The sequence below is a fragment of the Schistocerca serialis genome, chromosome 12 (assembly GCF_023864345.2).
Source record: "Schistocerca serialis cubense isolate TAMUIC-IGC-003099 chromosome 12, iqSchSeri2.2, whole genome shotgun sequence".
In the NCBI taxonomy this organism is placed as follows: domain Eukaryota; kingdom Metazoa; phylum Arthropoda; class Insecta; order Orthoptera; family Acrididae; genus Schistocerca; species Schistocerca serialis.
Window position 1 is genome coordinate 156542173 of NC_064649.1, and position 17028 is coordinate 156559200.

Here is a 17028-nt window from a genome sequence, read left to right on the forward strand (position 1 = left end):
TGCTTCACTTGCGGTTTATTGTATCCCTTGGACCTTCTTATTGACGAAGAAACACAGAAATTGCATCCGAATTTAATACAAAAGTCACAATGCCGACTTAAGTACAAGAGGACTGCCACTCTCACTTTCTATGATTTGAACCTCTCCTGTGAGTCAGGTTTTCGATTCCGATGCTTCACTTCAGGTTTACTGTACCCCTTGGACCTTCTTATTAACGATGAAACACAGAAATTTCATCCGAACTTAATACAAACGTCACAATGCCGACTTAAGTACAAGAGGACTGACACTCTAACTTTCTATGATTTGAACCTCTCTTGTGAGTCCAGTCTTAGATTCCGATGCTTCACGTCAGGTTTACTGTATCCCTTGGACCTTCTTATTAACGATGAAACACAGAAATTGCTTCCGAATTTAATACAAAAGGTACAATGCCGACTTAAGTACAAGAGGACTGACACTCTAACTTTGTATGATTTTAATCTCTCCTGTGAGTCCACTTTTAGATTCCGATGCTTCACTTCTGGTTTACTGTATACCTTGGACCAACTTATAGTCGACGAAGCACAGAAATTTGCATCCGAATTTAATACAAAAGGCACAATGCCGACTAAAGTACAAGAGGACTGACACTCTAACTTTATATGATTTGAACCTCTCCTGTGTGTCCAGTTTTAGATTCCGATGCTTCACTTCAGGTTTACAGTATCCCTTGGACCTTCATATTGACGATGAAACACAAAAATTGCATCCGAAATTAATACAAAAGTCACAATGCCGACTTGAGTACAAGAGGACTGACACCCTAACTTTCTATGATTTGAACCTCTCCTGCGAGTCCAGTTTTAGATTCCGATGATTCACTTCAGGGTTACTGTATACCTTGGACCGGCTTATCGACGATGAAGCACAGAAATTGCATCCGAATTTAATACAAAAGGCACAATGCCGACTTAAGTACAAGAGGACTGCCACCCTAACTTTCTATGATTTGAACCTCTCCTGTGAGTCCAGTTTTAGATTCCGATGAATCACTTCAGGGTTACTGTATACCTTGGACCGGCTTATTGACGATGAAGCACAGAAATTGCATCCGAATATAATACAAAACGCACAATGCCGACTTAAGTACATGAGGACTGACACTCTAACTTTCTATGATTTGAATATCTCCTGTGAGTCCAGTTTTAGATAACGATGCTTTACTTCAGGTTTACTGTATACCTTGGACCATCTTATTGACGATGAAGCTCAAAAATTGCATCCGAATTTAATACATAAGGCACAATGCCGACTTAAGTACAAGAGGACTGACAATCTAACTTTCTATGATTTGAACCTCTCCTGTGAGTCCAGTTTTAGATTCCGATGCTTCACTTCAGGTTTACTGTATCCCTTGGACCTTCTTATTAACGATGAAACACAGAAATTGTATCCGAATTTAATACAAAAGGCACAATGCCGACTTAAGTACAAGAGAACTGACACTCTAACTCTCTATGATTTGAACCACTCCTGTGAGTTCAGTTTTAGATTCCGATGCTTCACTTCAGGTTTAATGTATGCCTCGGACCTTCTTATTGACGATGAAACACAGAAATTGCATCCGAATTTAATACAAAAGTCACAATGCCGACTTAAGTACAAGAGGACTGACACTCTAACATTCTATGATTTGAACCTCTCCTGTGAATCCAGTTTTTAGATTCCGATGCTTCACTTCAGGTTTAGTGTATCCCTTGGACCTTCTTATTGACGATGAAACACAGAAATAGCATCCGAATTTAATACAAAAGGCACAATGCCGACTTAAGTACAAGAGGACTTAAACTCTTACTTTCTATGATTTGAACCTCTCCTGTGAGTCCAGTTAAAATTCCGATGCTTCACTTCATTTTTACTGTATACCTTCGACTATCTTATTGACGATGAAGCACAGAAAGTGCATCCGAATTTAATACAAAAGGCACAATGCCGACTTACGTACAAGAGGACTGACACTCTAACTTTCTATGATTTGAACCTCTGCTGTGAGTCCAGTTTAAGTTTCTGATGCTTCACTTCAGGTTTACTGTATCCCTTGGACCTTCTTATTGACGATGAAACACAGAAATTGCATACGAATTTAATACAAAAAGCAGAATGCCGACATAAGTACAAGAGGACTGACACACTAACTTTCTATGATTTGAACCTCTGCTGTGAGTCCAGTTTTAGATTCCGATGCTTCACTTCAGGTTTAATGTATTCCTTGGACCTTCTTATTGACGATGAAACACAGAAATTGCATCCGAATTTAATACAAAAGGCACAATGCCGACTTAAGTACAAAATTACTGACACTCTAACTTTCTATGATTTGAACCTCTCCTGTGAGTCCAGCTTTAGATTCCGATGTTTCACTTCAGGTTTACTGTATCACTTGGACCTTCTTATTAGCGATGAAACACAGAAATTGCATCCGAATTTAGTATAAACGGCACAATGCCGACTTAAGTACAAGAGGACTGACACTCTAACTTTCTATGATTTGAACCTCTCTTGTGAATCCAGTTTTAGATTCCGATGCTTCACGTCAGGTTTACTGTATCCCTTGGACCTTCTTATTAACGATGAAATACAGAAATTGCATCTGAATTTAATACAAAAGGCGCAATGCCGACTTAAGTACAAGAGGGTTGACACTCTAACTTTGTATGTTTTGAACATCTCCTGTGAGTCCACTTTTAGATTCCGATGCCTCACTTCAGGTTTACTGTATGCCTTGGACCTTTTATTGACGATGAAACACAGAAATTGCATCCGAATTTAATACAAAAGTCACAATGCCGACTTAAGTACAAGAGGACTGACACTCTAACATTCTATGATTTGAACCTCCTCTATGAGTCCAGTTTTAGATTCCGATGCTTCACTTCAGGTTTACTGTATCCCTTGGACCTTCTTATTAACAATGAAACTCAGAAATTGCATCCGAATTTAGTACAAAAGGCACAATGCCGACATAAGTACAAGAGCACTGACACTCTAACTTTCTATGATTTGAACATCTCTTGTGATTCCAGTTTTAGATTCCGATGCTTCACTTCAGGTTTACTGTATCCCTTGGACGTTCTTATTGACGATGAAACACAGAAATTGCATCCGAATTTAATACAAAAGGCACAATGCCGACTTAAGTACAAGAGGACTGACACTCTTACTTTCTATGATTTGAACCTCTCCAGTGAGTCCAGTTTTAGATTCCGATGCTTCACTTCAGTTTTACTGTATCCCTTGGACGTTCTTATTGACGATGAAACACAGAAATTGCATCCGAATTTAATACAATAGTCAAAATGCCGACTTTAGTACAAGCGGACTGACACTCTAACTTTCTATGATTTGAACCTCTCCTGTGAGTCCATATTTAGATTCTGATGCTTCACTTCAGGTTTACTGTATGCCTTGGACCTTCTTATTGACGATGAAACACAGAAATTGCATCCGAATTTAATACAAAAGGCACAATGCCGACTTAAGTACAAGAGGACTGCCACTCTAACTTTCTATGATTTTAACATCTCTTGTGATTCCTGTTTTAGATTCCGATGCTACACTTCAGGTTTACAGTATCCCTTGGACCTTCTTATTGACGATGAAACACAGAAATTGCATCCGAATTTGATACAAAAGGCACAATGCCGACTTACGTACAAGAGGACTGAAACTCTTACTTTCTATGATTTGAACCTCTCCTGTGAGCCTAGTTTTAGATTCCGATGCTTCACTTCAGGTTTACTGTATCCCTTGGACGTTCTTATTGCCGATGAAACACAGAAATTGCATCCGAATTTAATACAATAGTCAAAATGCCGACTTAAGTACAAGAGGACGGACACTGTAACTTTCTATGATTTGAACCTCTCATGTGAGTCCAGTTTTAGATTCCGATGCTTCACTTGAGGTTTACTGTATCCCTTGGACCTTGTTATTGACGAAGAAACACAGAAATTGCATCCGAATTTAATACAAAAGTCACAATGCCGACTTAAGTACAAGAGGACTGACACTCTCACTTTCTATGATTTGAACCTCTCCTGTGAGTCAGGTTTTCGTTTCCGATGCTTCACTTCAGGTTTACTGTATCCCTTGGGCCTTCTTATTAACGATGAAACACAGAAATTTCATCCGAACTTAATACAAACGTCACAATGCCGACTTAAGTACAAGAGGACTGACACTCTTACTTTCTATGATTTGAACCTCTCTTGTGAGACCAGTCTTAGATTCCGATGCTTCACGTCAGGTTTACTGTATCCCTTTGACCTTCTTATTAACGATGAAACACAGAAATTGCTTCCGAATTTAATACAAAAGGCACAATGCCGACTTAAGTACAAGAGGACTGCCACCCTAACTTTCTATGATTTGAATCTCTCCTGTGAGTCCAGTTTTAGATTCCGATGATTCACTTCAGGGTTACTGTATACCTTGGACCGGCTTATTGACGATGAAGCACAGAAACTGCATCCGAATTTAATACAAAACGCACAATGCCGACTTAAGTACATGAGGACTGACACTCTCACTTTCTATGATTTGAACCTCTCGTGTGAGTCCAATTATAGATTCCAATGCTTGACTTCAGGTTTACTGTATCCCTTGGACCTTCTTATTAACGATGAAACACAGAAATTGCATCCGAATTTAATACAAAAGTCACAATGCCGACTTAAGTACAAGAGGACTGACACTCTAACATTCTATGATTTGAACCTCTCCTGTGAATCCAGTTCTAGATTCCGATGCTTCACTTCAGGTTTACTGTATCTCTTGGACCTTCGTATTAACGACGAAACACAGAAATTGCATCTGAATTTAATACATAAGGCACAATGCAGACTTAAGTACAAGAGGACTGACACTCTAATTTTCTATGATTTAAACATCTCTTGTGATTCCAGTTTTAGATTCCGATGCTTCACTTCAGGTTTACTGTATCCCTTGGACCTTCTTATTGACGATGAAACACAGAAATTGCATCCGAATTTAATACAAAAGGCACAATGCCGACGTAAGTACAAGAGGACTTAAACTCTTACTTTCTATGATTTGAACCTCTCCTGTGAGTCCTGTTTTAGATTCCGATGCTTCACTTCAGGTTTACTGTATCCCTTGGACGTTCTTATTGACGAAGAAACACAGAAATTGCATCCGAATTTAATACAAAAGGCACAATGCCGACTTAAGTACAAGAGGACTGACACTCTTACTTTCTATGATTTGAACCTCTCCAGTGAGTCCAGTTTTAGATTCCGATGCTTCACTTCAGTTTTACTGTATCCCTTGGACGTTCTTATTGACGATGAAACACAGAAATTGCATCCGAATTTAATACAATAGTCAAAATGCCGACTTAAGTACAAGCGGACTGACACTCTAACTTTCTATGATTTGAACCTCTCCTGTTAGTACAGTTTTGAATTCCGATGCATCACATCAGGTTTATTGTATCTCTTGGACCTTCTTATTAACGATGAAACACATAAATTGCATCCGAAATTAATACAAAGGTCACAATGCCGTCTTAAATACAAGAGGACTGACACTCTCACTTTCTATGATTTGAACCTCTCTTGTGAGTCCATATTTAGATTCTGATGCTTCACTTCAGGTTTACTGTATCCCTTAGACCTTCTTATTAACGATGAAACACAGAAATTGCATCCGAATTTAATACAAACGGAACAATGCCGACTTGAGTACAAGAGGACTGACAAACTAACTTTCTATGATTTGAACCTCTCCTGTTAGTACAGTTTTGAATTCCGATGCATCACATCAGGTGTATTGTATCTCTTGGACCTTCTTATTAACGATGAAACACATAAATTGCATCCGAATTTAATACAAAAGTCACAATGCCGTCTTAAATACAAGATTACTGACACTCTCACTTTCTATGATTTGAACCTCTCTTGTGAGCCCATATTTAGATTCTGATGCTTCACTTCAGGTTTACTGTATCCCTTGGACCTTCTTATTAACGATGAAACACAGAAATTGCATCCGAATTTAATACAAACGGAACAATGCCGACTTGAGTACAAGAGGACTGACAAACTAACTTTCTATGATTTGAACCTCTCTTGTGAGTCCAGTTTTAGATTCCGATGATTCACGTTAGGTTTACTTTATCCCTTGGACATTCTTATTAACGATGAAACACAGAAATTGCATCCGAATTTAATACAAAAGGCACAATTCCGACTTAAGTACAAGAGGACTGCCACTCTAACTTTCTATGATTTTAACATCTCTTGTGATTCCTGTTTTAGATTCCGATGCTACACTTCAGGTTTACTGTATCCCTTGGACCTTCTTATTGACGATGAAACACAGAAATTGCATCCGAATTTGATACAAAAGGCACAATGCCGACTTACGTACAAGAGGACTGAAACTCATACTTTCTATGATTTGAACCTCTCCTGTGAGCCTAGTTTTAGATTCCGATGCTTCACTTCAGGTTTACTGTATCCCTTGGACGTTCTTATTGACGATGAAACACAGAAATTGCATCCGAATTTAATACAATAGTCAAAATGCCGACTTAAGTACAAGAGGACTGACACTGCAACTTTCTATGATTTGAACCTCTCATGTGAGTCCAGTTTTAGATTCCGATGCTTCACTTGAGGTTTACTGTATCCCTTGGACCTTGTTATTGACGAAGAAACACAGAAATTGCATCCGAATTTAATACAAAAGTCACCATGCCGACTTAAGTACAAGAGGACTGACACTCTCACTTTCTATGATTTGAACCTGTCCTGTGAGTCAGATTTTCGTTTCCGATGCTTCACTTCAGGTTTACTGTATCCCTTGGACCTTCTTATTAACGATGAAACACAGAAATTTCATCCGAACTTAATACAAACGTCACAATGCCGACTTAAGTACAAGAGGACTGACACTCTAACTTTCTATGATTTGAACCTCTCTTGTGAGTCCAGTCTTAGATTCCGATGCTTCACGTCAGGTTTACTGTATCCCTTTGACCTTCTTATTAACGATGAAACACAGAAATTGCTTCCGAATTTATTACAAAAGGCACAATGCCGACTTAAGTACAAGAGGACTGCCACCCTAACTTTCTATGATTTGAATCTCTCCTGTGAGTCCAGTTTTAGATTCCGATGATTCACTTCAGGGTTACTGTATACCTTGGACCGGCTTATTGACGATGAAGCACAGAAACTGCATCCGAATTTAATACAAAACGCACAATGCCGACTTAAGTACATGAGGACTGACACTCTAACTTTCTATGATTTGAATATCTCCTGTGAGTCCAGTTTTAGATAACGATGCTTTACTTCAGGTTTACTGTATACCTTGGACCATCTTATTGACGATGAAGCTCAAAAATTGCATCCGAATTTAATACATATGGCACAATGCCGACTTAAGTACAAGAGGACTGACATTCTAACTTTCTATGATTTGAACCACTCGTGTGAGTCCAGTTATAGGTTCCAATGCTTCACTTCAGGTTTACTGTATCCCTTGGACCTTCTTATTAACGATGAAACACAGAAATTGCATCCGAATTTAATACAAAAGTCACAATGCCGACTTAAGTACAAGAGGACTGACACTCTAACATTCTATGATTTGAACCTCTCCTGTGAATCCAGTTCTAGATTCCGATGCTTCACTTCAGGTTTACTGTATCTCTTGGACCTTCGTATTAACGACCAAACACAGAAATTGCATCTGAATTTAATACATAAGGCACAATGCAGACTTAAGTACAAGAGGACTGACACTCTAATTTTCTATGATTTAAACATCTCTTGTGATTCCAGTTTTAGATTCCGATGCTTCACTTCAGGTTTACTGTATCCCTTGGACCTTCTTATTGACGATGAAACACAGAAATTGCATCCGAATTTAATACAAAAGGCACAATGCCGCCGTAAGTACAAGAGGACTTAAACTCTTACTTTCTATGATTTGAACCTCTCCTGTGAGTCCTGTTTTAGATTCCGATGCTACACTTCAGGTTTACTGTATCCCTTGGACGTTCTTATTGACGAAGAAACACAGAAATTGCATCCGAATTTAATACAAAAGGCACAATGCCGACTTAAGTACAAGAGGACTGACACTCTTACTTTCTATGATTTGAACCTCTCCAGTGAGTCCAGTTTTAGATTCCGATGCTTCACTTCAGTTTTACTGTATCCCTTGGACGTTCTTATTGACGATGAAACACAGAAATTGCATCCGAATTTAATACAATAGTCAAAATGCCGACTTAAGTACAAGCGGACTGACACTCTAACTTTCTATGATTTGAACCTCTCCTGTTAGTACAGTTTTGAATTCCGATGCATCACATCAGGTGTATTGTATCTCTTGGACCTTCTTATTAACGATGAGACACATAAATTGCATCCGAATTTAATACAAAAGTCACAATGCCGTCTTAAATACAAGATTACTGACACTATCACTTTCTATGATTTGAACCTCTCTTGTGAGTCCATATTTAGATTCTGATGCTTCACTTCAGGTTTACTGTAACCCTTGGACCTTCTTATTAACGATGAAACACAGAAATTGCATCCGAATTTAATACAAACGGAACAATGCCGACTTGAGTACAAGAGGACTGACAAACTAACTTTCTATGATTTGAACCTCTCTTGTGAGTCCAGTTTTAGATTCCGATGATTCACGTTAGGTTTACTTTATCCCTTGGACATTCTTATTAACGATGAAACACAGAAATTGCATCCGAATTTAATAAAAAGGCACAATGCCGACTTAAGTACAAGAGGACTGCCACTCTAACTTTCTATGATTTTAACATCTCTTGTGATTCCTGTTTTAGATTCCGATGCTACACTTCAGGTTTACTGTATCCCTTGGACCTTCTTATTGACGATGAAACACAGAAATTGCATCCGAATTTGATACAAAAGGCACAATGCCGACTTACGTACAAGAGGACTGAAACTCTTACTTTCTATGATTTGAACCTCTCCTGTGAGCCTAGTTTTAGATTCCGATGCTTCACTTCAGGTTTACTGTATCCCTTGGACGTTCTTATTGACGATGAAACACAGAAATTGCATCCGAATTTAATACAATAGTCAAAATGCCGACTTAAGTACAAGAGGACTGACACTGCAACTTTCTATGATTTGAACCTCTCATGTGAGTCCAGTTTTAGATTCCGATGCTTCACTTGAGGTTTACTGTATCCCTTGGACCTTGTTATTGACGAAGAAACACAGAAATTGCATCCGAATTTAATACAAAAGTCACCATGCCGACTTAAGTACAAGAGGACTGACACTCTCACTTTCTATGATTTGAACCTGTCCTGTGAGTCAGGTTTTCGTTTCCGATGCTTCGCTTCAGGTTTACTGTATCCCTTGGACCTTCTTATTAACGATGAAACACAGAAATTTCATCCGAACTTAATACAAACGTCACAATGCCGACTTAAGTACAAGAGGACTGACACTCTAACTTTCTATGATTTGAACCTCTCTTGTGAGTCCAGTCTTAGATTCCGAAGCTTCACGTCAGGTTTACTGTATCCCTTTGACCTTCTTATTAACGATGAAACACAGAAATTGCTTCCGAATTTAATACAAAAGGCACAATGCCGACTTAAGTACAAGAGGACTGCCACCCTAACTTTCTATGATTTGAATCTCTCCTGTGAGTCCAGTTTTAGATTCCGATGATTCATTTCAGGGTTACTGTATACCTTGGACCGGCTTATTGACGATGAAGCACAGAAACTGCATCCGAATTTAATACAAAACGCACAATGCCGACTTAAGTACATGAGGACTGACACTCTAACTTTCTATGATTTGAATATCTCCTGTGAGTCCAGTTTTAGATAACGATGCTTTACTTCAGGTTTACTGTATACCTTGGACCATCTTATTGACGATGAAGCTCAAAAATTGCATCCGAATTTAATACATATGGCACAATGCCGACTTAAGTACAAGAGGACTGACATTCTAACTTTCTATGATTTGAACCTCTCGTGTGAGTCCAGTTATAGGTTCCAATGCTTCACTTCAGGTTTACTGTATCCCTTGGACCTTCTTATTAACGATGAAACACAGAAATTGCATCCGAATTTAATACAAAAGTCACAATGCCGACTTAAGTACAAGAGGACTGACACTCTTACTTTCTATGATTTGAACCTCTCCAGTGAGTCCAGTTTTAGATTCCGATGCTTCACTTCAGTTTTACTGTATCCCTTGGACGTTCTTATTGACGATGAAACACAGAAATTGCATCCGAATTTAATACAATAGTCAAAATGCCGACTTAAGTACAAGCGGACTGACACTCTAACTTTCTATGATTTGAACCTCTCCTGTTAGTACAGTTTTGAATTCCGATGCATCACATCAGGTGTATTGTATCTCTTGGACCTTCTTATTAACGATGAAACACATAAATTGCATCCGAATTTAATACAAAAGTCACAATGCCGTCTTAAATACAAGATTACTGACACTATCACTTTCTATGATTTGAACCTCTCTTGTGAGTCCATATTTAGATTCTGATGCTTCACTTCAGGTTTACTGTATCCCTTGGACCTTCTTATTAACGATGAAACACAGAAATTGCATCCGAATTTAATACAAACGGAACAATGCCGACTTGAGTACAAGAGGACTGACAAACTAACTTTCTATGATTTGAACCTCTCTTGTGAGTCCAGTTTTAGATTCCGATGATTCACGTTAGGTTTACTTTATCCCTTGGACATTCTTATTAACGATGAAACACAGAAATTGCATCCGAATTTAATAAAAAGGCACAATGCCGACTTAAGTACAAGAGGACTGCCACTCTAACTTTCTATGATTTTAACATCTCTTGTGATTCCTGTTTTAGATTCCGATGCTACACTTCAGGTTTACTGTATCCCTTGGACCTTCTTATTGACGATGAAACACAGAAATTGCATCCGAATTTGAACAAAAGGCACAATGCCGACTTACGTACAAGAGGACTGAAACTCTTACTTTCTATGATTTGAACCTCTCCTGTGAGCCTAGTTTTAGATTCCGATGCTTCACTTCAGGTTTACTGTATCCCTTGGACGTTCTTATTGACGATGAAACACAGAAATTGCATCCGAATTTAATACAATAGTCAAAATGCCGACTTAAGTACAAGAGGACTGACACTGCAACTTTCTATGATTTGAACCTCTCATGTGAGTCCAGTTTTAGATTCCGATGCTTCACTTGAGGTTTACTGTATCCCTTGGACCTTGTTATTGACGAAGAAACACAGAAATTGCATCCGAATTTAATACAAAAGTCACCATGCCGACTTAAGTACAAGAGGACTGACACTCTCACTTTCTATGATTTGAACCTGTCCTGTGAGTCAGGTTTTCGTTTCCGATGCTTCGCTTCAGGTTTACTGTATCCCTTGGACCTTCTTATTAACGATGAAACACAGAAATTTCATCCGAACTTAATACAAACGTCACAATGCCGACTTAAGTACAAGAGGACTGACACTCTAACTTTCTATGATTTGAACCTCTCTTGTGAGTCCAGTCTTAGATTCCGATGCTTCACGTCAGGTTTACTGTATCCCTTTGACCTTCTTATTAACGATGAAACACAGAAATTGCTTCCGAATTTAATACAAAAGGCACAATGCCGACTTAAGTACAAGAGGACTGCCACCCTAACTTTCTATGATTTGAATCTCTCCTGTGAGTCCAGTTTTAGATTCCGATGATTCATTTCAGGGTTACTGTATACCTTGGACCGGCTTATTGACGATGAAGCACAGAAACTGCATCCGAATTTAATACAAAACGCACAATGCCGACTTAAGTACATGAGGACTGACACTCTAACTTTCTATGATTTGAATATCTCCTGTGAGTCCAGTTTTAGATAACGATGCTTTACTTCAGGTTTACTGTATACCTTGGACCATCTTATTGACGATGAAGCTCAAAAATTGCATCCGAATTTAATACATATGGCACAATGCCGACTTAAGTACAAGAGGACTGACATTCTAACTTTCTATGATTTGAACCTCTCGTGTGAGTCCAGTTATAGGTTCCAATGCTTCACTTCAGGTTTACTGTATCCCTTGGACCTTCTTATTAACGATGAAACACAGAAATTGCATCCGAATTTAATACAAAAGTCACAATGCCGACTTAAGTACAAGAGGACTGACACTCTAACATTCTATGATTTGAACCTCTCCTGTGAATCCAGTTCTAGATTCCGATGCTTCACTTCAGGTTTACTGTATCTCTTGGACCTTCGTATTAACGACCAAACACAGAAATTGCATCTGAATTTAATACATAAGGCACAATGCAGACTTAAGTACAAGAGGACTGACACTCTAATTTTCTATGATTTAAACATCTCTTGTGATTCCAGTTTTAGATTCCGATGCTTCACTTCAGGTTTACTGTATCCCTTGGACCTTCTTATTGACGATGAAACACAGAAATTGCATCCGAATTTAATACAAAAGGCACAATGCCGCCGTAAGTACAAGAGGACTTAAACTCTTACTTTCTATGATTTGAACCTCTCCTGTGAGTCCTGTTTTAGATTCCGATGCTACACTTCAGGTTTACTGTATCCCTTGGACGTTCTTATTGACGAAGAAACACAGAAATTGCATCCGAATTTAATACAAAAGGCACAATGCCGACTTAAGTACAAGAGGACTGACACTCTTACTTTCTATGATTTGAACCTCTCCAGTGAGTCCAGTTTTAGATTCCGATGCTTCACTTCAGTTTTACTGTATCCCTTGGACGTTCTTATTGACGATGAAACACAGAAATTGCATCCGAATTTAATACAATAGTCAAAATGCCGACTTAAGTACAAGCGGACTGACACTCTAACTTTCTATGATTTGAACCTCTCCTGTTAGTACAGTTTTGAATTCCGATGCATCACATCAGGTGTATTGTATCTCTTGGACCTTCTTATTAACGATGAAACACATAAATTGCATCCGAATTTAATACAAAAGTCACAATGCCGTCTTAAATACAAGATTACTGACACTATCACTTTCTATGATTTGAACCTCTCTTGTGAGTCCATATTTAGATTCTGATGCTTCACTTCAGGTTTACTGTATCCCTTGGACCTTCTTATTAACGATGAAACACAGAAATTGCATCCGAATTTAATACAAACGGAACAATGCCGACTTGAGTACAAGAGGACTGACAAACTAACTTTCTATGATTTGAACCTCTCTTGTGAGTCCAGTTTTAGATTCCGATGATTCACGTTACGTTTACTTTATCCCTTGGACATTCTTATTAACGATGAAACACAGAAATTGCATCCGAATTTAATAAAAAGGCACAATGCCGACTTAAGTACAAGAGGACTGCCACTCTAACTTTCTATGATTTTAACATCTCTTGTGATTCCTGTTTTAGATTCCGATGCTACACTTCAGGTTTACTGTATCCCTTGGACCTTCTTATTGACGATGAAACACAGAAATTGCATCCGAATTTGATACAAAAGGCACAATGCCGACTTACGTACAAGAGGACTGAAACTCTTACTTTCTATGATTTGAACCTCTCCTGTGAGCCTAGTTTTAGATTCCGATGCTTCACTTCAGGTTTACTGAATCCCTTGGACGTTCTTATTGACGATGAAACACAGAAATTGCATCCGAATTTAATACAATAGTCAAAATGCCGACTTAAGTACAAGAGGACTGACACTGCAACTTTCTATGATTTGAACCTCTCATGTGAGTCCAGTTTTAGATTCCGATGCTTCACTTGAGGTTTACTGTATCCCTTGGACCTTGTTATTGACGAAGAAACACAGAAATTGCATCCGAATTTAATACAAAAGTCACCATGCCGACTTAAGTACAAGAGGACTGACACTCTCACTTTCTATGATTTGAACCTGTCCTGTGAGTCAGGTTTTCGTTTCCGATGCTTCGCTTCAGGTTTACTGTATCCCTTGGACCTTCTTATTAACGATGAAACACAGAAATTTCATCCGAACTTAATACAAACGTCACAATGCCGACTTAAGTACAAGAGGACTGACACTCTAACTTTCTATGATTTGAACCTCTCTTGTGAGTCCAGTCTTAGATTCCGATGCTTCACGTCAGGTTTACTGTATCCCTTTGACCTTCTTATTAACGATGAAACACAGAAATTGCTTCCGAATTTAATACAAAAGGCACAATGCCGACTTAAGTACAAGAGGACTGCCACCCTAACTTTCTATGATTTGAATCTCTCCTGTGAGTCCAGTTTTAGATTCCGATGATTCACTTCAGGGTTACTGTATACCTTGGACCGGCTTATTGACGATGAAGCACAGAAACTGCATCCGAATTTAATACAAAACGCACAATGCCGACTTAAGTACATGAGGACTGACACTCTAACTTTCTATGATTTGAATATCTCCTGTGAGTCCAGTTTTAGATAACGATGCTTTACTTCAGGTTTACTGTATCCCTTGGACCATCTTATTGACGATGAAGCTCAAAAATTGCATCCGAATTTAATACATATGGCACAATGCCGACTTAAGTACAAGAGGTCTGACACTCTAACTTTCTATGATTTGAACCTCTCGTGTGAGTCCAGTTATAGGTTCCAATGCTTCACTTCAGGTTTACTGTATCCCTTGGACCTTCTTATTAACGATGAAACACAGAAATTGCATCCGAATTTAATACAAAAGTCACAATGCCGACTTAAGTACAAGAGGACTGACACTCTAACATTCTATGATTTGAACCTCTCCTGTGAATCCAGTTCTAGATTCCGATGCTTCACTTCAGGTTTACTGTATCTCTCGGACCTTCGTATTAACGACGAAACACAGAAATTGCATCTGAATTTAATACATAAGGCACAATGCAGACTTAAGTACAAGAGGACTGACACTCTAATTTTCTATGATTTAAACATCTCTTGTGATTCCAGTTTTAGATTCCGATGCTTCAATTCAGGTTTACTGTATCCCTTGGACCTTCTTATTGACGATGAAACACAGAAATTGCATCCGAATTTAATACAAAAGGCACAATGCCGCCGTAAGTACAAGAGGACTTAAACTCTTACTTTCTATGATTTGAACCTCTCGTGTGAGTCCTGTTTTAGATTCCGATGCTACACTTCAGGTTTACTGTATCCCTTGGACGTTCTTATTGACGAAGAAACACAGAAATTGCATCCGAATTTAATACAAAAGGCACAATGCCGACTTAAGTACAAGAGGACTGACACTCTTACTTTCTATGATTTGAACCTCTCCAGTGAGTCCAGTTTTAGATTCCGATGCTTCACTTCAGTTTTACTGTATCCCTTGGACGTTCTTATTGACGATGAAACACAGAAATTGCATCCGAATTTAATACAATAGTCAAAATGCCGACTTAAGTACAAGCGGACTGACACTCTAACTTTCTATGATTTGAACCTCTCCTGTTAGTACAGTTTTGAATTCCGATGCATCACATCAGGTGTATTGTATCTCTTGGACCTTCTTATTAACGATGAAACACATAAATTGCATCCGAATTTAATACAAAAGTCACAATGCCGTCTTAAATACAAGATTACTGACACTATCACTTTCTATGATTTGAACCTCTCTTGTGAGTCCATATTTAGATTCTGATGCTTCACTTCAGGTTTACTGTAACCCTTGGACCTTCTTATTAACGATGAAACACAGAAATTGCATCCGAATTTAATACAAACGGAACAATGCCGACTTGAGTACAAGAGGACTGACAAACTAACTTTCTATGATTTGAACCTCTCTTGTGAGTCCAGTTTTAGATTCCGATGATTCACGTTAGGTTTACTTTATCCCTTGGACATTCTTATTAACGATGAAACACAGAAATTGCATCCGAATTTAATAAAAAGGCACAATGCCGACTTAAGTACAAGAGGACTGCCACTCTAACTTTCTATGATTTTAACATCTCTTGTGATTCCTGTTTTAGATTCCGATGCTACACTTCAGGTTTACTGTATCCCTTGGACCTTCTTATTGACGATGAAACACAGAAATTGCATCCGAATTTGATACAAAAGGCACAATGCCGACTTACGTACAAGAGGACTGAAACTCTTACTTTCTATGATTTGAACCTCTCCTGTGAGCCTAGTTTTAGATTCCGATGCTTCACTTCAGGTTTACTGTATCCCTTGGACGTTCTTATTGACGATGAAACACAGAAATTGCATCCGAATTTAATACAATAGTCAAAATGCCGACTTAAGTACAAGAGGACTGACACTGCAACTTTCTATGATTTGAACCTCTCATGTGAGTCCAGTTTTAGATTCCGATGCTTCACTTGAGGTTTACTGTATCCCTTGGACCTTGTTATTGACGAAGAAACACAGAAATTGCATCCGAATTTAATACAAAAGTCACCATGCCGACTTAAGTACAAGAGGACTGACACTCTCACTTTCTATGATTTGAACCTGTCCTGTGAGTCAGGTTTTCGTTTCCGATGCTTCGCTTCAGGTTTACTGTATCCCTTGGACCTTCTTATTAACGATGAAACACAGAAATTTCATCCGAACTTAATACAAACGTCACAATGCCGACTTAAGTACAAGAGGACTGACACTCTAACTTTCTATGATTTGAACCTCTCTTGTGAGTCCAGTCTTAGATTCCGAAGCTTCACGTCAGGTTTACTGTATCCCTTTGACCTTCTTATTAACGATGAAACACAGAAATTGCTTCCGAATTTAATACAAAAGGCACAATGCCGACTTAAGTACAAGAGGACTGCCACCCTAACTTTCTATGATTTGAATCTCTCCTGTGAGTCCAGTTTTAGATTCCGATGATTCATTTCAGGGTTACTGTATACCTTGGACCGGCTTATTGACGATGAAGCACAGAAACTGCATCCGAATTTAATACAAAACGCACAATGCCGACTTAAGTA